The following is a 22,850-nucleotide window of genomic DNA, read 5'->3' as shown; positions in this document are numbered from 1 at the left end:
ACAAATGGCAGAAAAGAAAAAGCATTCCTCCAAACCCCAATATCTATGTTAGTGCCAATTAGCATACCTCTCAGGCAAACACTACCAGTAAGCGAAACAAATAATTAAGAGCCTCTGATATCCTACAAGATTTAAAAGGCACTAAAACACTGCAGTGCTCACAGCTATGGAAAAATGAAAAATATTAGTCCCTCCAAACTCTAAAACATTAAAATTTTTCAGAAAATAATTGCTTTATGTAATAAATGACCACAAAAAGCAACATTATGGACTCTGCTAAAATGGTTAGCATTCAGAACAGGCCAGATACAGTTTAGAAAGTAATATTAGATTTACTGGGGGGAAAAGTCTCTTAGGAAAAAAGTAATGTACCTTTTAATTAACAGCTTTGATTTACTCAGGCTATGCAAGTTAAAGTGGCAGATAAATTGACTAATAGCAAAAAAAGGAAAATGATAAAAAGCAAATTAAGAAATATGCTGCTAACAAAACTTTGTGGCATCTCACATGACATTAGGGTTATAGTGAATATCACGGCTTCATTAAGTTACTTTAAGAGCTTTAAGGTCAATATTCTGACATCAAAATTTAAACTAATTATTCCAACAATAGAAGCAACAGCATATTTGGTGAGTACTTGGTAATGTAAAATACCAGGGGAAGAAGAGGGTGCAAGTTCTATGAATGTCCCCTAACTAAAAACACTAGCTTTGCACCATCTGTTAACTATACAGCTATTTCTGACCTAATGAAGTAACCAAGTGTTGGCTCCACAAAGGTAATTAGTGCCTAAATTTCAGGTTTAGGTGCCTAAATGCCAGTTTTAGCTTTACCACAATCCACAAAACTCCTGCTTGAACCTTTTAGGCAACTAACTTCACTCAACCCTAAGTTTCTCAGCAAAAGGCAACTATGTTCCTGTTTCTGGGCATACACATTATTGCCTCCCAAAAGACATCCATATACCTAAGCCACAGAGCCATCCACAAATCAGGGGAAGACAAGCTTTTGGCTGCTCTATGTTAAAGGGCCCAATCTAGGAGGAATGTTCTAAGACTGCCTACCAGATTGAGTTCTATACAAAAATGTGGGGGTGGAGGAACAGGTGACGATGGTGGAGCTGACCGCAGCAGTGAAGGCAAGGAGCTCGGATACTTAGGAGGGCCTTGAATTAGAGCCGCTACTCCTCTGAATCAAGATGGATCACTTGATAATTACCTATTCTGTTCATTCCCTCTGAGGCACCTGGCATTGGCCACTAATGGAAGACAGGATACTGGTCTAGATGGACCTTTAGTCTGACCCAGTTCAGCTGTTCTTACATAGGAGCCAATTAAGGTAGTTCAGGGAACCAGAGAAGGATGCCCTCTGGAAGACTTCTGTCAGAACTCTACCATGCTATGTCCCCCAAGGCCATCTAAGAATGCTGGAGGGCTCTCCCTCAACTGGCCTGGGAATGCTGGGGAATCCACCAGGAGGTGGTGAAACCCGCTGTGGAAGAAAAGGTGGACTGATTTTCACTACTCTCCATGCTCCTACTGCAATCCTTACCAGGAGAGGTGGGAGAGTTTGGTGGTCAAGGCATCAAAGAAATGTATGAGATCTGGGTTATATTCCTAGTATTACTACAGATTTCCTCAGTGACCACACTCAAGTCAGTCAGTTAATCTGTGCCAGATCCTCATTTGTAAAGTAGGGATCATAGTTCCTGATATTATGAAAGTACTGTGATTACTACACAAACTTTCTGAGGTGCTCATATATTATGCTACTGTGTTCCTTAGAGAAACTAACAGATAACCCAGCATAAATTCTAAATGTACAAAATATAGTGGCATAACATTTGTTTCCTTTGTTCTTACTGTAACTGGTATATCATTAACTAGCTGACAGTATTGACATTTATCAGTTAATAGCTATCTATTGAGTCAATCACCCTACTAAGATTAATTAAAGGGGAGGTGATATTTTACAGATATTTGAGAGACAGATGAAGGTTAAATATATCATTTGCAACTGAAGGACCTATTTTCAATGCTAGTGAACAGTGAATTATGCATACAAATTTATATATAAATCCACAAGTCACTGGTGTTCTGAATGAATATGGATTGATTTTGACCAGTAACTAGTCAGAACCCTGCTAGTCAACTGTGTTAAGATGCATAAAAAGAGCACACTTGACTAAAGCATATCATAATCATCATACTTCAGTTCAATTAAAATTAGCCTAAAAAACACACAAATGTGGGATGTGCTTTACAAAGTGGTCAAAATGACGACTTGGCCACATCTCAGTTTTGTGTGATTTTTAAATTATTTTATATATCAATTGTGTTCAATTGTTCCTACACCTATCGAGTTCTAGTTGTGCAGGTTCTTTTAGGTGTGTGAGTAAGAATTTGTATTGCGGAAGGATCTGAATAAGGAAATTAAATGTGGTCTTGAAGAGCACATGAACAGGGTAAACATGGAAGCAAATCAGAAGATAGCAATTTTGACAGTAAAGAGGACAATGTTGAAATGGGTTGATGAACAGGAAAAGACAAATCTAGAAGCCTTACTGACAGGGGGCAAAAATGTTAATAAATTCACACGCGGCAGCGGAGAGGAAATCAAAATGGGAGGGAGGTGGCATGATGACTTCAATGAGCAAGCTGCATTTGGTATGTACAAAGGCAGTCCAACTGGTGTTCTGGGGAACCCTGGAGTTCCATGAAGTGAAAGTAAGGGTTCAGTGAGACAATTCCATTACAATAACATGCTATGATTAAAAAAATAATTAATATGTAAGCATTTATGAATTTTATTGAAAACAATTTTCATTTGTGTTGATCTCATAACCTTGTTTAGTATTTGTTTATTATTATCCTTACTTATCTGTAGTCTACTTTTTCAGCTCCATATATAAGACTGTTATTAGGGGTTCCACAAAACTCTTCCGAGTTTAAAAGGGTTCGTGGCCAAATAAAATTGGGAAATACTGAACTAGGGGAAAGCACTCTTCCCAGTTCTTTTACCATACCCGTTCCCTGTCTTTGCTCCTTCTAGCATGCTGCTTACATGCCTACCAGTTTCTTTGGTTTCATCAATGCCAAGCATTTTGTTTCTTTTTCTAAAGTCCCTACTTAAAGCACACCAAGCAATTTCCCACATATTATAAACAATCCTCTTATTCCCTATTATCTCAACTGTTGACAAAAATCTATTTGTTTTGACTGACTTATTTTGAAAACTCTAGAAGTGGGGATATGTAGTTCTATACTATGCCAAGTCTTATATATTGCTGTATAATCTATGTTTTATTACTCCACCCATTAAGAAGAGTATGTCATTGTCCTTCACTATCATTGATTGCATATACTGTTTACAACCGTGTCTACTAAAAACCAGAGATGATGCTAGAAGACTGGCAGAATGGTTATTACAAGATTGCTTCCTGCTGCCATTATTTATGATCGCCCACAATTAGGAGAACTGTCAGCTGCTTGAGAAATTTGTAATACAGGGGTTCTTTTCATAGCCAATTTGCTCTAAATCACCTGGCACAATTTTTATTTACATATGGGTAAAGGAATAACTACCATCTCTCTCAAACCAGGACCTTGCCAAACTAATTCATAACTTTGTATTTTCTAAGTTGGCTCTAAAGGGGGCTACCCCTTCAAGATCAATTTGACGTTAGCACTAGTATAGAATAAAGTGACTGTTTGTGCAATTTATTTCCTATGACTAATCCTGTCAATTTCTTAGACAACTGCAATGGCTTTCTATTATTTTCTTCTCTCTGGCTAAAATGTAAGAGGTTGTACTGATCTATAGAAGTCCTATGTAGCTTGGGTCCTGACTTACTGGGAGACTACCTGTCTTCCAGGCATCACCAAGGTAACTGAGCTTAGCTGGGGCACTCAGGTTTCAATATTGTTGATTTGACAGCCGGGCACAATTAGTGGAGGATCAATACTGGAATTTGCTGCATTCACTGGTCTGACAGCCAGAGTATGACAACTTCTAAGAAACAATGTCAGACCTGTTTCCTTGGCTTTTGCAAGACTAAACGCAGTGTACGCCTTTTTTTTTTTGATGCTTTGGGACTGCACAGATCACGCCACTTGAAATATTTAAATATAGAAAATAATTATATTAGTTATTGCCTGTTATTTTTGCATTGTACTTCACTTAAACAGTTCCTCAAACAGTGCTAATTTTTAATATTTAAAATTATTTTAGTAACAAATTATTCTCATGTATGGCTCAGAGTTATCTGCCTGAAGGTTTCACTTTGTACATGTAGTATCTGTCTTCTCTGAAAAATGCACACAGGAAATGTTAAATATAAATTAACAATTTTAAAAAAAATAAGTGAATCAGACTTTAATTTTATGGTCTTTCCTATATTTGTTGATACACGAGATTTTACTTTTTGACTAGAAACCAAAACAAAGAGAAACCATTCAATTACAATTGGAAGAATTAGAATTGTACTGGTAAATATGGATTTCAATGTACTTATAGCGGGGATGCCCTGTAAGTCACCATGGGATACATAAGTTCCGCAATAAAGTCATTGACGCTTGTAGGAACTGATGCATTTTAAGTCCTTCCATTCCCCACTGTTAAGTCTCACACGCACACTTACTCACTCACTCCAGCCCCAATTTGTGCAAACAGAAGTCAGCTGCAGGAAAAAAATCCTGCTTTTAAAGTTGTTTCACTTGAAGTCCAAGTTTTTTGGAACATATCTTGGACTTCTAGAGAGCACGGCCTGTATATGATCGGATTTAAAATATTTCTATCCATCATAATCAAAGTTTACAGACAGGTAAAAATCAGAAAAAAGCTGCTTCAGAATTTTATTTAAGGAAATGTACCTTGTACGTTTTAATACGTGACGCTGAGAACATGTTTTGTTATAAAGCTTGAACTTTTTTAGTTTCGATGTATACTGACATTGTGTGACCCCTCCATAATTTCCCACAATTGTGAAAATTATAATTGACGAAAACAGAAAGTTTATTTTTAAACCACCAAAATGATAAAACAAAAAAATAAATTCTGTCAAGTATACAGAATTAAATATACACAACAATACAAAGAACTTTATGGGAAAATGAAACATTGTCTGTTGACCATGAAATATTATCACAGATACTAAAAATAAAAAAGCACTTTGCACATGAAATAAAAAAAGATGCATTTCGCAAAGATGAACTAAAATGGTTAAGTCTATGAAGTTTTAGGTTTTTCTGGTAATGATTTTAAGTGTCCACAGATTTTTCAATAAAGCATTCAAGAGGAGGCATTTGTAATTTTTTTTTAAAAGATAGGCAGTTATATACAATGAAATACAACTATATTTTATTTTTATGATCAGACAGGAAATATTTTCTTGCAAAAACTATACAGGGCAACAAATTCTTCATAAATCAGGAATAATTCATTTATTTAAATAGTCTATTTCTAGCCACATGAACACTGACAAGTCTTGTAACAAGAAAGCTACTTAAATAAGATTTTTATTTCGGGAAAAAGGTAAATCTGGATTGTATCACAGTTTAAGTGTTTGTCTTATTAACTTGTCTGGCAACACTACACTGATCTAAACAAGACTATACCTTCACCTACAGAATTAACAATACAGAGCCAAATTGCGAAGTGTTAGCAAAGCAGTCTTCCTTTTCAGAGTTTTAATTGTTACAATCACTGAAAAACAAGTTTACCTACCAGTGAATTATTTTCAGTAACTTCATTACATCAGTGCAATAAGAAAAGCAGTCATTAATGCAGACTGAAGTTAATCACAGCTCAAAACTTCTTCATGGAGCACTTTCGACTACTTACTACAGTACTGGCTCTAGTAGTGTCCTTGCCCCCTCCAAAAAAAATAGCAAGTAGCCTACAGCTATTAATCCTACAAATTCAACAGCATCCTGCACCCTAAAATATATGCTTGGGAGAGAATTTGTAATGATGTAACCACAGTCCAGGGAATATCTAACAAGTAGGAAGTTTGTTATTCTGTAACTGAGTAGCAATCAACACAGACTGGCTTTCTGACCAGTCCTTGCTCTCTATAGGTTAAGGATGGGGAACGAATGGCCTATAGACCAGGTCAAGGCAAGCTGTCAGCCACATCTGGCCTGCAGGCTCTGTCTGGCATAGAGGAGGAAGCAGATCTGTGCACTGTCATTGCCTTTCACCCAGGCTGGGGAACAGCAGCACATGCGGGGAAGCGCTGTCCCTATGCTGGCTTGCAGGCTCCACCCCCATCACTCCAATTGGCCGGCTAATGGGAGTGGCAGGGAGCTGTACTTGCAAGCATAAGGTTACAATCATCAGTGACCCCTAGGAGCTGCACCATGTAGGTACCCCAATGCCCTCCTGCTTCCCGCAACTGACCCACAGCCCCCTACCGTACTCCTTCTCCCACCCAGACCCTGCACCCTATCAACTGCCCAGACCCTGAACTCCCATCCCAAGGAGCTTCCTCCCACTCACTGAACTCCTCATTTTGGCCCCAGCCCAGAGCCTAGGGAGCCCCACAAAAAAAATCCATGAGCCTGTGCCTCCAGAAGAGTTAATCTAGCCAGGGGAGGGGGAGGCATGGGGGTGGAATCCCTAAGTCTTGGCACAACCCCACCATGGGGCTGGAGTGCAAAGGGAACCCTAGCACCCAAGTTGCATGATGAGGGAGGTGTCTTTTTTCCCCTGCTTAACGGTTGGGGGACATGTCCATGTTTCATGGTGGTGGGTTTTTTGTTTTGTTTTTTGGCTCCTCACTTGCATGTAGTCCCCAACTAATTTTTGTGGGTCAGTAGTCCCCATTCCAGTACCCCCTTCTGCCATAGGTGGTATGAAATGGCGGGGGGAGGAGGAGGGTTAGAGACCATTGCTAAGAGAATGGAAAAGTATGCTGAATGATGAACAGGATATGAACTCAATATCCTATTTTCCTTAAAGACACACTAATTTAATGAATAGTCACAATGCACTCTTTTGCTAATATCTCTATGCCAATGTTGCAATGCTATGTGGTTGGAAAGCATGAGCAAATTGCTAGGTGATACGGCTCAGATCTTGGATCTCAATACAACACAAGCCTATAAACTTCAGAGTGAACAATTTTCTTTCCATAACAATGTTTCTGTACCTTTATAGACCACCTTAATGTAAAAAGGTGTACGCACATTACTTGTGCAAATCAGAATGCTTCAGGATTTGACTGATTCCTTCAAACAGTAGTAATAAAACATGAAACTTTGGAGTTCGGTATTTTTATCAGTTCTGTGCAGACAGAGAAATCAATGCATGCTTAGAGACTGTAACAAGTTCCTTTTCAACTTTAAGATGTAACAGAAATTTGGAAAGGCTCATTTCTCACTGCAGATAAGATGTCTGTCTGTGGGGGAGGAGATGGACCAGAAGGCAGCACAGACAATTCTTGGTGGAAAAGTAAATATGCATCAAACATGAAAACCCCTGCAGTTCAGGCACTTGTCTGGGATAAGCAATACTACTAGGAAAGTTCATTGTGGAACAGAATTCTTAACAAAAACTTAAAAAGGAAGAATTTACAAAATTCACTGAGAACCAGGATGAAACTCTAAAGGGGTAATAGAGGATTTAGCTTGCTGTAATTTAGGAGACTGCTTTGAAGAGTGCAGAAACACCTACCCACTTAGTAGAATAGCCCTGAGTAAGTAAGCCACACCATATACTATTGAAGGAGCTGGGAACGAGACCATCATAAGTCTGTAAAGAATCCACGAGTAACTAGTTTGCAGTAAAATCTTTGCCTCCAAAATCACTTAGGTGCTTTGAAAAGTCCTCAGTTTAGCACCTAGACCCACATTTGAAAATGTTGGCCTCTGAATAAAAAGAAGTTCCCAACAATTCTGTTAATATACTTAGACTAAATAACTTTTAGAAATTTAGTTTTGAAGAAAGTGATTTTAAACCACTACGAATTTTTTTTAAATAAAAATACAATTTTACCCTCAAAGCAGCAAACACTTATATGAATATCTGCATTAAAGTCAAAGCAATTATTATGTGGATGAACAACTTAAGAGTTTGCAGGCCAAAGGCCTATAATATTAGTTTGGCTACAGTTGTTTTGTAAAATTAATAAAACACCTCGAGGAACTTATTTATTTAGATGGAAATTTTTAAATGAATTTTTACAGTTGCAACAGCACAGTCACTCAAATTAATTTTCAACCTGACTTATATAAACAAATGGGGCTCCTCAGGGGTCTGTTTTGGGAACGGCTCTGTTCAATATCTTCATCAACGATTTAGATACTGGTATAGAAAGTACGCTTATTAAGTTTGCAGATGATACCAAGCTGGGAGGGATTGCGACTACTCTGCAGGATAGGTCATAATTCAAAATGACCTAGACCAGGCATGTCCAAAGTCCGGCCCGCGGGCCAATTGCGGCCCGTGTTCCGATTTAATACGGCCCCCGCTTCCTCCCCCTCTCCTGGCTCCCCGGTGCTCTTTTGAACTGGCGCGCCGAGCGCGCCGCTTCCGGCCACGCCGCCGCCGCCGCACATGGCCTCCGCGGTCCTAGAGCCTGCCCTGTAGGGCACGTCCGCAGCCCCGCTCCCCCGCTCGGCTGCGGGTTCGCCCTGCCCCCGGGCCGCCGTGAGGCCGGTGTGCCCTGCGCTCTCCGCCCGCCTCCGACCCTGCGGGCCCTCCGCCTTGGGGCTCAGAGTGCGGGGGACGGCCCTCACGCATGTTCACTTCTTCAGATCTGGCCCTCTTTGAAAAAAGTTTGGACACCACTGACCTAGACAAATTGGAGAAATGGTCTTTGGTAAATAGGGTGAAGTTTAATAAAGACAAATGAAAAGTGCTCCACTTAGGAAGGAACAATCAGTTTCACACATACAGAATGGGAAGCAACTGTCTGGAAAGGACTACGGCAGAAAGGGATCTAGGGGTTATAGTGGACCACAAGTTGAATATGAATCAGCAGTGTGATGCTGTTGCAAAGAAAGCAAACATGATTCTGGGATGCATTAACAGGTGTATCGTGAGCAAGACATGAGAAGTCATTCTTCCGCTCTACTATGCGCTGGTTAGGCCTCAGTTGGAGTAGTGTGTCCAATTCTGGGCACCGCATTTCAAGAAAGATGTAGAGAAATTGGAGAGGGTCCAGAAAAGAGCAACGAGAATGATTAAAGGTCTAGAGAACATTACCTATGAGGGAAGGCTGAAGGAATTAGGTTTGTTTAGTTTAGAAAAGAGAAGATTGAGGGGGGACATGATAGCAGTTTTCAGATATCTAAAAGGGTGTCATAAGGAGGAGGGAGAAAACTTGTTCATCTTGGCCTCTGGGGATAGAACAAGAAGCAATGGGCTTAAACTGCAGCAAGGGAGGTTTAGGTTGGACATTAGGAAAAAGTTCCTAACTGTCAGGGTAGTCAAACACTGGAATAAATTGCCCAGGGAGGTTGTAGAATCTCCATCTGTGGAGATATTTAAGAGTAGGTTAGATAAATGTCTATCGGGGATGGTCTAGACAGTATTTGGTCCTGCCATGAGGGCAGGGGACTAGACTCAATGATCTCTCGAGGTCCCTTCCAGTTCTAGTATTCTATGATTCTATATCAATGATTTGAATTAAAAAAAAAAATCAAGCAGGTTAAATTATTGTTGCTCCACACTTATTTAAAGCAAGATTCTCTCAGCAGAGCCCTAAACCGATGTAAGATTTGTATCTGTATCCGATCTACAGACATGGTCGCAGGAGATCAACAGATTTGCAGGCCTCTGTTTTCTCAAGTCTTTCCAGGGCAATAAGTGAGTGCTGGAAAAACTCCCCTTCCTAATGACACTGTGTATCCGTTTCTCACCCTGAAAGACCATGAAACAAAATACAGGACTATGTAGCACTTTAAAAACAAGATGGTTTATTAGATGATGAGTTTTCATGGGCCAGACCCACTTCCTCAGATCAAAGAGTGGAAGAAAATTGTCACAACCATATATACCAAAGGATACAATTAAAAAAAGTGAGCATATATGAAAATGACAAATCACATTTCAGAACAGAAGGGAGATGGGGGGGGAAGGAAGGTAAGTGTCTGTGAGCTAATGATATTAGAGGTGATAATTGGGGAAGCTATCTTTGTAATGGGTAAGGTAGTTCGTGTCTTTTTTGAGCCGGACACCTAGAGTGTCAAATCTTAGCATGAATGACAGTTCAGAAGCCTTTCAAATCTTCACTTGAAAGGGAATCCTCTGGAGTAGGATGCAGGTAATTAAGTCGTTGAGACAGTGTCCTTTCTGGTTGAAATGGCAAGAAACTGTTTTTTCTTTGTGATACTGTCTATAATCTGTTTTCTGGGCATTGATCCTTTGGTGAAGTGTCTGAGACGTTTGTCCAATGTACATAGCAGACGGACACTTTCGGCACATGATAGCATAAATTATATTTCTGGATGCGCAGGAATATGTATTCTTGATCTTATAACTCACTTGGATAGGCCCAATAATGGTATCAGCAGAGTGAATATGTGAACAAAGCTGGCAACGGGGTTTGTTGCAAGGGAGGGTACCAGGGTGGTACACCAGGAGGCCGCTGGGAGGGAAAGGGGGAAAAACAGGGCTGGCTGGGGGGGAAAACCGGCCGGCGGGGAGCGGAGCTGGCCTGGGCCCATGCAGATCCTGGGGTGCTGCCCATCCCATGCACGGTCCCGGCGGGGTGCACAGGCGAGTCCAGCCCCAGGGATTACATCCCATCCTGGCCCCATGCCTCTCCTCTCTACTGTGTAGTTGCGTACTGCCTGGGTGGTAGACACGCTCACACAGTGTGCATGAGCAACTGCATACTGATACTCATGATAATAATAAACGTAATTAGAAAATACTGGACATATGTCCAGTATTTTCTCAATTGGTTTTCCAGACAGAAAGCTCAAATACCTGACACCTGGCAACCCTAACTGAGGAGGAAATATCTCTCAACCACATTTTTAGCACTGAAATAAGACTCAAGAAAACTATATTAGAACTTTTCCACACATGGTGTTATCCCAGGATAGATATCTTGAAATAATGATTTCTTAGTATCAAGGGTGGACACATTCTAGAAGAAGAGCATCTGGACTAGGGATATGAATGGTTCATCAGTTAACCGGTAAACATCACCCAGGCTATGTCTAAACTACATCCCTCTTTCGAAAGAGGGATGTAAAATTAGACATATCAAAATTGCAAGTGAAGCCGAAAAACACTATTTTGAAAGTGAAACCGCGGTCTGGACGTGGTTCTTTTGAAAAGAAAAGCCTCTTTCGAAAGATCCTGTATTCCTCAAAAAATGAAATTCAAATCCGGGAAATTCAAATCCCGGCTTCATTTGCAATTTCGATGTATCTAATTTACATCCTTCTTTTGAAAGAAGGATGTAGTCTAGACATAGCCCCAGTAATGCTCATCGGTTATGGTTAACCCACAGGAACTAGAGCAGTCCCCCTCCTGACATGGGCAGGGATACTCCAGCCTGACCAAAGCAGACCTTGACCGCAGCATGCCCGGCCAGGCCGGAGTAGCGCACTGTAGGCGGGGGAACGCTCACCACGCCAGAGCAGCTCCCACCCACAGCAGCCCAGGTGCAGCCAGGCAGGAGCAGCTCACCATGGGTGGGGGCACACCAACCTGGCCAGAAAAGCTCCCATGCCTATGGGGGGCACTCTAGCTTGGCTGTGATGGATGGGAGACAGTTCCCCCTGTACACTTCTGTTTAAGCGGTTAACGGATTAAACAGGATTTTACATCCCTAATCCAGACATGCAGTTAGTCAGGAATAACAACTATTACACTTTAAATGTACTCCCTCCCTTATCTAAATTCACTTTCATATGTAGATAAACCCTTAATGACCAGAGTGACAGATGAGCTGGTGAGAGAAGCATTTATTATAAATATATTTATCACAGGACTGCAATATATCAGTACCTAGTCACTTTCACCCGCTGTATGCACACGCTTTAAAAAAAAAATGTCCATTTTAGAAATATCAACAGGATGCAATTCAGTTTCTCAAACACAGCTTTCTAATCAGAAAGTATATTAACAGACAAACATTTACAAATACTGAAGACAGGAAGTATATTATGATTGGATTATCTGTTTTGCTATAAGAAGCTTTTAAAATAGCTTTTACCTATCTATAGTGCCATAAGTTTTATGTTGAACTGTTACATTAATATATTTGTCATTAACGCTTTCTTGCTGATGGCAAAAAAACTATTTTTAAATAGAAAATGTATCCAGATGCATTATTGAAGTGACAAAATGCAATGATCTATCATATGAGGCAAATTCAAACATTTTATTTTAAAAACAAAAAGTATTGAGCTATTATATTTATAAATACAGGTTGGGCCTCCCTGCTCCAGCACCCTTGGGGCCTGAGTTGTCCCAGAGCAGGTGTCAGTGTTCCCATGCTGACTGCCCCACTCCCAGGCTCCCTGCACTGCTGCTGACCACACTAACGGTGGCCCAGAAGGGGCTTCCCACCGCCCCGCCTGCCCACCGCCCCAAGGTTTCTCAGGGCTTGGGGACTACTTGGCTATTGCCAGTCCAGCTGCCACAGGGTACACCCCGTGGTTCCTGGCTGAAGCTACCCAACGCTGCCGGTCCTGCTGCCAACAGAGGTTCCCCATCTGGGGCCACCTTGCTGATGCTGGGGATTCTGGCCACCCGCCTCCACCAGACCCTCTTCAGCTGGGGGTTCCCTGGTGGAGGCTGCCTGATCACCCCGACCCTGCTGCCACAATGGGCTGTTCCCCGGCCACGGGGCCCTGCTAATGTCAGGGATTCCCCAGCCAAGGCAGGAGCTCCCCGGCCACCGTCTGACCCCGTTGACACCAGGGGCTCCCCAGCCCCTGCGTTGCTCCAGGGCAATTTGTTCCAGCAATATCTGTGGTCCAGCAGGACCACAGATGTTGCCAGACCACAGAGTCCCAGATTTGGGAGGTTCAACTTGTAATAAAATCTCTTACATGCACACATCCAAAGAAAAACCAGATACGCAAACCAATATCTGGAAATTTGCCCATATTCCAAAATTTTTAGTTTAAAAAAAAAAAAAAAAAAAAAAAAAAAAAAAGAGAGAGAGAGAGAGAACACCATCTACAATACAGAAAAATATATAGTCCAAAATCCTAGATCTGAGGCACCCAAATGATGTTTCATGATATTTGGCAATTCTGAATTTTGCATAATAGAACTGTTTGTGAACAGAAGTAGTGTGTCCTCTAATTTTTTCCACCCCGTGCAGAATTAATTTTATGCACGCCTTATCAAGTGGCACAGATGTGCACCACCAGTAGAAAACAAAATCTCTCTCTATATATCTTCAAGTTACTGCACAGATAATGCTCCATCCAGGACAGATAAATTTAATTATTTGAGTTAAAAAATGTCTTAAGCTGAAGACAAAAAATAAAAATTATGAAATGCATAGACCAGTCAAAAAATACAACACTTTGAAAGAAGTACCAAGTAGTAACAACAATTATTCAAGTAAGAGTTGGTGAGTATGAAAGACTCTGCGAGAGAGATACACATAGCGCTTGCCTATGTGTGAAAGACACACACACACACACACACACACACACACACACACGATGCTCTTTTAAGTACATCAGCAGACAGGGTTAAGATTGTTCAGACACAGCAGCAGATGCCAAAAGCTACTTGGGTCCTACCCATGAGCCCAGTCATTTCTCCCATCCAACCCTGCTCTGTGAAGTTGAGGTACAGAGACAGAAGGGTGAAGGGGATACCATGACATCAGTGTCTCCCCTCTGAACAGCAAGCAGGAGGTTCCAAGGCAAAGGGCAGGAGCATTAAGGCAGTGGGGGAAGAGTGCCATGCACTTCAAGTATCTCGATAGCCTGCTGGGCAGCTGCCCAGCCACACAACTTAGTGAGAACATAGGACAGAAGGTACAAATTCTCAGCATTTAAAGTGAGTTCTGCCACAAAGATAAAGTCTCCATCACAAGATGTTGATCCCGCAATGATTAAACGAAGAAAGGATAGTGAGTGTTATTGCTAAAGGAAAGCAGATCTACAGAATAATCAATTATGGAAAACATTTTTAGGGGCACAAGGAGGATGGCTTGACCTCACAATACAAAAATTATCAGATTTAATGTTGCAAGAAGCATAGCAAGCCAGCCTACTCCGTTTTATTTTATAGGTTGAATGTCTCAAGTCCAGCACTCTCTGGTCCTGCAACATCTGTATTCCATCCAGCATGATTTTAGTTAGTCAGATGCCCACTTATAATGGAATGGTCAAGTTTCCCACAATCCCAAAATGTTTGTTTACAGTCACCAGTCCTGGCTCGAGAGCTACATAACAGCACAAGTTACCCCTAAATGTCTTTTAAGACATTCTAAGCTCAGGGAGCAGTGGAAGTGTTGGTAATGCTGCTAGACAGTACTGATCTCCTGTAGTTTGGCAAATTTTCTGGTTCAGCACGGGCTGGATCTCGAGGTTGCTGGACTAGTGAGATTTAACCTGTACTTGCATGTTACTGACCTTTTAAGAACTGGAGTTCATGTTCTAAACTGAGCAGGGTCTAAGGCTGCTTTGTGGATCACCTCATCTAGATAACTCAAGAAAGTCAAACTTATTTAAGAATCCTCAGTTACTGTAGCCTTTCTGTCAAAATAAAAATGTGATAAAGAGTTTGAAATGAGAAAACACAAAAAGTAGTTTTAATGATAGGCTGAAGTGTCATATTAGAATGCCTTTAGTCTCCAGTTTACATAGAAAGTGACAGTACTAAAATATTGAGCTATTATTGAAGAGAGTAGAAGTCATGTAATATTAGAGATTAGAACATAAGTAAATTCTTCTCAAAGCTTGTCAATAAATATTACATGTGACAAACTCAAGAGGAATGCTCACTAAGGCGTTTCATATAAGAAACTTCAAGCATAGAGATCAGGACAAAGCAAGAAGCTCTCTGCTGCATGATGTTCACTGTATTTGGAAACAGAGGTGTGAACGTGTAACTGGCTAACCAGTTACCCAATAAACATCACCCTTAACAGATCAATGTTACTTGGAAGCAGCCCCTACCTGTATCCCAGTTTTCATTTTAAGAATTTCTAGAATTGCAATGATAGAATGAGTGACAGATAAAATGCAGAGATAGAGTTGTGGTAAGAAAGTAACATCACAACTGAAAACAGCTGCAGCAATTAGATTGACTATATAGGACTGGGGAAATCATAATTCAGTAACTTCTTTAAAGGGATGATTTTCACATTTAAAAAAATGTATCAAAATCACATTCTATGGCCTTTAGGGAAGTTCTATGAACTGTGATAAAGCTCAGATTTCTCTAAATGATTACTTACAATGGTCCCTTTTAGTCTTGGAATCTATGAATTCAAACAGTAAATGCATCTGCTGGGCATATATAGCAATGCAGTATTTTGAGAAACAAGGGAAGGCATTCTAGAACTAGCCACAAGTGGGGGCGGGGGAGTGTGAGTGGGTTTCAAAAAAGTTGAGAATCTTTGATATGGAAGACCTGAAATACCATCTCTGTAGCCAGAAAGAGGAAACAAGCATCACAGATACTGCTCTTCCCTGCCATACTTTCTAAGTTTTCTGCTTAGGGAAAAGCTAGGAAGTGATGAGAATCCAAAGCTTTAGTTCTAACAATGTGATCGTTATCCTCATTCTTTTCAATCTTCAAACTTCTGACTTCCTCCAACAACTTATTTGAAGTTGTGTTGATTCCAGCATATACATACAATATGATGGGGGCTAATTTAGCTACAACTAATCAGGAAAGAGATCTTGGAGTCATCGTGGATAGTTCTGTGAAGATGACCACGCAGTGTGCAACGGCAGTCAAAAAAGCAAACAGGATGTTAGGAATCATTAAAAAAAAAAAAAGATAGAGAATAAGATGGAGAATATCTTATTGCCTTTATAAAAATCCATGATACGTCCAGATCTTGAATACTGTGTACAGATGTGGTCTCCTCATTTCCCGCCATGTGGCCAAGAAGTTGTAGGCAATCTCTGGCTATGGTGCAAGCAGCAAGGTAGATCGTTGTGGCCAGAGTCTGAATGGGGACGAATCTTTCGTGAGGTAGATAGGCCCAAGCAGCCATAGAATCTAGGCGCGCTCTGATGAACTGTATGTTTTGGGAAGGGTGAACGGAAGACTTTTCCCAGTTTATGTGGAGTCCTAGCTTTTGAAAGCACTGTGTGGTCATTGCTGTTACACGTGCTGATTCCGTCTGTGACAATGCCTTGAGAAGGCAGACGTTGAGATAAGGGAAAATGATTATTTCCATAGAGTGAAGGTGAGCTGTGACTACGGCAAGTACCTTGGAGAAAACGTGAGAGGCCATAGAGAGACCGAAGGGTAGTACTCTGTACTGGTAGTGGTCGTGGCCTACCATGAATCTCAGGAATTTTCTGTGAGCAGGATGGATTAGGATGTGAAAGTGGGCATCCTGGAGGTCAAAGGCTGAAAAGCAATTGCCTCGTTGCAATGCCAGGATAATGGTGGAGTGTGAGACCATGTGAAAATGTTGCATTTTGACAAATCTGTTCAGTTTGCGCAGATCCAGAATTGGCCTCCAGCCTCCTGATCTCTCTTGAGTTAGAAAATAGCGGAAATAGAAACCCCTGCCTCTGTGCTCATGTGGGACTGGCTCTAACTCCTAGATCTAGAAGGCAAAGCATCTCTTGTCATAGCAGTTTATTGTGAGAGGGGTCCCCAAAGAGGGACAGTGTAGGAGGTGGGTGGGAGGCTTGGAAAGGAATGGTATGGTGTAACCAGGTAAATGCAGGTGTCTACTACTCAATTAGTCAATAGGCAGCTTGGCTCAGTTCTGGCTCACACCAGGTGCATGACCAAACCCCACAGCATCTCTGCAATTTAAAAGGCAGTAGGAGCCAGGCAGCCTGCCCCCTGGTTCCTACTGCATTTTAAATTGCAGAGCCACAGCAGGGTTTTGTCCCACGCCCAGGTGTGAGCTGGAACTTAGCCAGGCTGCCTCCCCAGCCAACAGAAGTCCATGTGCATGGGGGTCCCAGTGGGGATTTGGAACCTACAGTGTACAGGGACTGTTGCCACAAAGCAGCCCCTGCCTGTGGCCAGGTTGTCAGAGAGAGACTGCTTTGTGGCAGCAGCCCCTGCTCCTTCCCCTCAGATAGAGGCAGCAGCGAGGGGGGGAGAGGGGGGAAATACAAGTAGTCGATTAGTCCTTTACATCCCTACTCTGTACATCAATTTGTTTCTTCAGTGCTGTGCGCCACTATCTGCTAGATCACAGGATGCAAGAAAAGTAACTAAAAGTCTTCTTTAAGATAGAAACCATTTCTTTGCAGAACAAGTTCAAATCTATTAAGCAGCTGGTCCAGGCAAAAGAGACTTTAATAAAACAGATGGAAAAAATAGGAACTGCAATTGTCAACAGCCTTGAAATAACGGTCTATTTCTGTTTCTACAGTATAACTGTATCTGGTGGGAAAGTTTAGAACATACATATCAGCTGATTTTTCTTGATATTCTGGGATGTTCCCACTCTGACAAGATGTTTTCAAGAGACAGCTAAAGAGAAATGCAGAATTATTCTTTAATTTATGGAAAACGTTCCATGAATTTGGTCTTCTCTATTTTTGTCTCTGATTATGTGGTAGGTAGTGTACTAACTTATTCCTCTTTACTATAGCTGTGAAGTAGCACAGACTAAACCTCACTTACAGATAAAGATTCAAGTGGTTCCCCTTTTTTGGTGAAAGATGAGCTGAAAAAGTTTCTGCTCCCTCATTTTTCCTGAAAAAAATTTGTTTGGATTGAAGTCCCTCTGACAGCTGGATGATCTGTAGGATGTCTTCAATTTACTTCTTGTTAACAGAGCTTTTGCTCGGTCTTAGTACTCATTCCTAATGAAGGAAGAAATGTATATTTAAGAACTGATCTTTATAAAGGCTCTTCAGTTTCTTTGTAGAATACTACCTACTCTTTGATAGTAGCCTCTAATTTTATATAGAGATTAATTTATATGGCCTGTCTTATTCCATATTTGCTCTCACCATATTTGCTCTCACAAATATGAATAGATTGATCTTCCTGAAAAACTGGAGAGAGGAGGAAGAGAAGGAGCAGTCTGTAAATCAACCTGCAGAATATCTGAATGTCATCTATCTTTTGGAACAAAGCCATTTTAACATTTCAAGTGGAAGAGAATGAAGACCTTTGCAAATGTAAATGGAGAATTTCACTTACTACTGAGCTGTGATGGCCTGCCTTAAAATATGCCACCTCACAAATTCTGATCCTATTGCTTTAGTTTAAAGGGCCTTACTTCCCAAAAAGCTGCATAGAGTTCCTGACTCACATAGCTGCTTATATTGCCTGGTTCAGATAAAAGCAGATCGGCAAAAATAGCAATCTGCCCCCAGTCAAAATCCTTAACTCAGCATGGGTCTTGTCTTCCAACATGGACTGTATCGGAGCTTCTAAGGACTGCAGTTGGGCCACTGCTGAATTTGTTGGCAGCATCAAACATTCATCTACTGTTGTGTTTTGAATGATTACTAAATGACAGCAGAAGGGACAGAAATTGAAATGCCATGCTGGTCTTCAACTTCTTTTGACACTTTGTTGGGGATTGAAGGTAAGCCTACAATGCTTCAGGAACACACAGTTTATTAACATACTAAATGCAAAGTATTCATGAAAGTCAGTTGGTGGAGAGGGCAGAGGAGGAAAGAAGGGGTATTGTCCAGTTTTGCTTGAAGGGCAAGATCACTTAGACACTATTTTTAGAGGCAGAATTTTTTTTGGTAAGCTATGTGGAGGAAGACCATTCCAAATCATGTATGTCATTTTCCCCATAAGGTTACTAGAAACACCCATAACAAGGACTGGAAAAATAGGAGTACTTACCATCATAATTTATTAGCTATAACTTAAGCACAATAGGCTATAGCACAGTATTGATAGCAAGTCAAAGAAAAATATTTCTGAAATTGTTCAATTAAAATTAAGCAAGCATTCTTCAAAAAGTATGAAGTAAAACAAAAAAAATTACAACAGGCAAGTTGCTCCTGATATTCGACAACTTTTATATACAGCTGTCTTGTCTTAGCTTAATTAGAATCTTAAACATGTTCTTATTCTTATCATGTCTATTATTTCCAATATTCAATTTGTTTTAATAGTAATAGCTTTTGATAAACAAGATCATATTCTCTTACTATTTACCTTTTACCTTTCTATAGATTTTTATATGAAATACTGTTCATTGTGTAGGATTATCTATTGAGATTCCTATTTTCTATTATAATAGTAATTATATTAACATTTTTAATATTAAAATGCCTATTTGCAAGCACCAGCTCATTTTTTATTTAAAAGAGTCCCTCCCTTTAGGTCAGTGGTCAGCAACCCTATGGCTTACGAGTCAATAGGGCTCTCTAGGGAACCAGATATGGCTCTCCTGAATCCCCAATTCAGTACCTCCTTACTGTCCCTCACAGCAAGGAGCCAGCGTGGGCTCTGCAGCCTCACAGCCCCTGCAAGACTGGAATGTCAGCGGGAGGAGAAAGCCCTGAAGATCCCGCCAGATCCGGCATGTGGGGAACAAGAGCAGCTAAACATGACTCTGCACAATAGCATTTTCCTTCCCCCTCTCCTCCCTCCAGCGTATAGGAAACCAGGAACTAAAGATGGCTTCCTACATACTGCTAATTTGTTCCCTTGGGACAAATTTGCTGCAGCCTCCCCTGCCAACCCTTCCCAGAGGCTTCTGGGGAATGGGAGCAGTGGGAGGCATGTTACATGGTACCTGCTGCACGAAAACAAGTACCCCCCACCCCTCGTGCCCAGTCCCTCCCTCATTCACACCCTCCCCCCCCAGACAGACACCCACTGCCCTTAGCCACCTGCCCAAAATTCCCCTGCCTCCTGGCCAGATAACACCTGCCCTCTGCTCCCTGGCCAGTCAGCCTGCCCCCAGCCTACTCCTGGCCCCTTGCCAGACCTCACATCTTCACCCCCTCTATACCCCATCTCTCTAGACTAGACCCTATACTCCCATCCCTATCCCATTCACTGGCAGCCCTGTCCCACATATTTAATGTCTCATTTTTGGCCCCAACCCAGAAGCTAGGAGGGCCCACAAAATTCACTAGTCCTGGAACCCCCAGAAGAGTAAACCTGGCCTGAGGCCGTGAACCTCAGTCCTCCCTGCCTCTCCACCTATCAGGTGAGTGAGGTGTTTCAATGAGGAGCCACATCAGTGAATGTTGGGGGCTTTTGATGGGGGTTGCTTCTCACCTATGTTGTCCCCAACTGATTTTTCTCTGGGTCAGTGGCCCCGACCCAGAAAAAGGTTCCCCTCCCTTGCCATAAATAAAGACAATGTTGAAGCCTTTTATGTTGGACATAATATTTTACTTTGTTTAAAAATGAAGCCTGGCCAACAAGCCCACACTTAGGGCCCAGCCCCCATCTGGTTGCAGCATCATAACACTCCTACACCACCCACACACACCAACCCTGAACCCATCATACACCTGAACCTCTTCCCTGAGCACCTCATACACACATACCTCTAAACTCATTCACCCCCACATTCCCAGTGCCTGGCCGCAACACTCCTGAACCTGCACACACCCCAACCTTGTACCCGAGTCCATCATACACCCAAATCTCCTGCCAAGCCCCTCATACATCCCAACTCAGACTCCTGCATCCCTGCATCACCAGCCACCTGCCATAAGACAGAAGGCTGCCTGAATTGCATGCATGAAGCTGGATTTGACCATTTATGATGTAAACTTCAAAAAGATGCAGCACCAGAAATCCTATTAAATAAAGTCTGAGTACAATGTTTCATTTGTGCTATCAATAATTATGTCATTTATCAATAATATTAAGTTGTATATTTTCAGGCATGCAAATAGGCATTCCTAGACGGCTCTTTGTTGACCACTTGTTCTGAATTTTGATGTGGTTTGAAAAGGTTGCCGACCCCTGCTTTAGGTTATGCTTTACTAAGCATGATTAATGCTTAATTGAATACACTGAATCTCTCTAGTCCAAGTTTCCCATGGTTCCATAAAGTCTATTTAAAGCCTAAGTGTTCTATGCTGTTGTTTAGCTCTAATTTACCCCTAAATGTCTTTCAAGAGTCCAAAAAGCAGTGGAAGTGTTGGTAATGCTGCTAAACAAACAAACAAAAAAACATGCCTACGCTTATCTACTTATTTCCTTGTGATAATACAGTAAAATTGTGTAACAACACTAACACTTTATTATGAAGAGCGCTGATGCGCCTTGGTTAGGCATAACAGTAGTCATACATTACTAAGCAGCATTGCAAGCACTATTCCATTTACTTGCCTTGGTGAAAAAAATAGTAAAAAGAGACTCAATCAATACAATATTGACCTCCCATGGGTCAGCAAATTCTCTGGCCCCGAGGAAGCCGGACTAGAGAGATTCAACCTGTACTATTAACATTGGACAGATGGTGTAAAAACAGTGCTATTAAACTCTGAAAATACTGTATAAAGTAAACATATATTTCACAAACCAAACTTTCCATTGTTAGCAGTGGTATGCCCCAACACTTATTTGAATTAAATGTAATGCCACCTAATAAATATAATGATATACAAGTATGTTTTTTCTTTCAGAATGAGCACTAAATGAAACCTTTTTTCAGAGACTATTACTAACCCGTAAGATTTATCTGATCTGAAGAAATGCAAAAGAATCCAATGCATATTTGCAAACTAGACAATACTAATTTTTAAAAGATGTTCATGTTTTGCTTTTTTTCGGAAGAGAGTAAAAAGGAATGTAAGGCCCATCAATCTTCTGTGCATACTGCTGTTCATAATCACATTGCTGGTCTTAATGGTAATTTTTGTTGGCCATAAAGAGCATTAGAGACACAACTGTGGCAAATTGGAAAAGAAACCTTTTATTATTTAAATGAAGCCCACTGCTTTTTCTCTAATATAGAATATACTTCATTCAGCTACACTAAATGCAGAAAAATATCTGAGAAGTCAAAGACGCCTATTCCTGTTATAAGAAATTCACATTCTAGATTTCAAAAGTTAGAAAGTCACAAAAGTCTCTTATGTACAATTATTGAATACAAATATTTGCCAAGTTAAAAAGTACACAAGAAAAGAAACTTACACCTCTCCCCCCCCCCCAACACACACTATTCTAAAGAACTTTCCATACTCTTATTTAGCAAACATCAATCAGCTACTCAGATTTACATTAATACACATCAGATAAACCTTCCTTATCACTTCAGTACTTTTAAAACAGGAGTGAGCAAGAAGCTGCAAGCAGGCTGAATCCAGCCTGCCAATCCACTGGATTCAGCCTGTGGCCGCCTCACTGGAACCCTTAGGCAGAGAACAGCTCATGCCAGCCGCTTGCTACTCTGGATGACTGGGGAGGGAGGAGAGAGTCTTCACACACTGCTCCTCCCCCCAGCAACATTTCTCAGCTCCTATTGGTCAGTTTCTTGAGAAATTCTGCTGAGGGGCAGAGGCAGAGTGGGAAGCCTCTCATCTGCCTCCCATGTCAGGAGAGGAGCCATAGGAAGCAGCAGCCTGCAGCCTTGGAATGCAGCAGACAGTCTGCCTCAGGTTTCTGCAGGGATGCTGGCTGGGAGCCAGCAAAGCAAGCACCTCCCAACCAGAGCCTGCCTCTAGCATCTCACCCCTTCTTTCCCCTCTGACTATCTGCCCCAGGCCTCTACCCAATCCCTCTGTATCCCCTTTCCTCCTTCTCCCAGATCACCATGCACCCCC

At 41.4% G+C, this 22,850-nt stretch overlaps 1 protein-coding gene across 6 annotated transcripts in view; it reads right to left on the bottom strand.

Moving 5' to 3' along the window:
- CNOT2 (CCR4-NOT transcription complex subunit 2) overlaps positions 1-22,850 on the bottom strand; it is a 132,793-nt gene that overhangs the window by 62,060 nt on the left and 47,883 nt on the right. The gene's annotated exons all lie outside the window — the stretch shown is intronic.

Source organism: Pelodiscus sinensis, chromosome 1, assembly GCF_049634645.1.
Source record: "Pelodiscus sinensis isolate JC-2024 chromosome 1, ASM4963464v1, whole genome shotgun sequence".
NCBI lineage: Eukaryota > Metazoa > Chordata > Testudines > Trionychidae > Pelodiscus > Pelodiscus sinensis.
The sequence above is the reverse complement of the archived record's forward strand: the minus strand, read 5'-3'. Positions and strand labels throughout refer to the sequence as shown.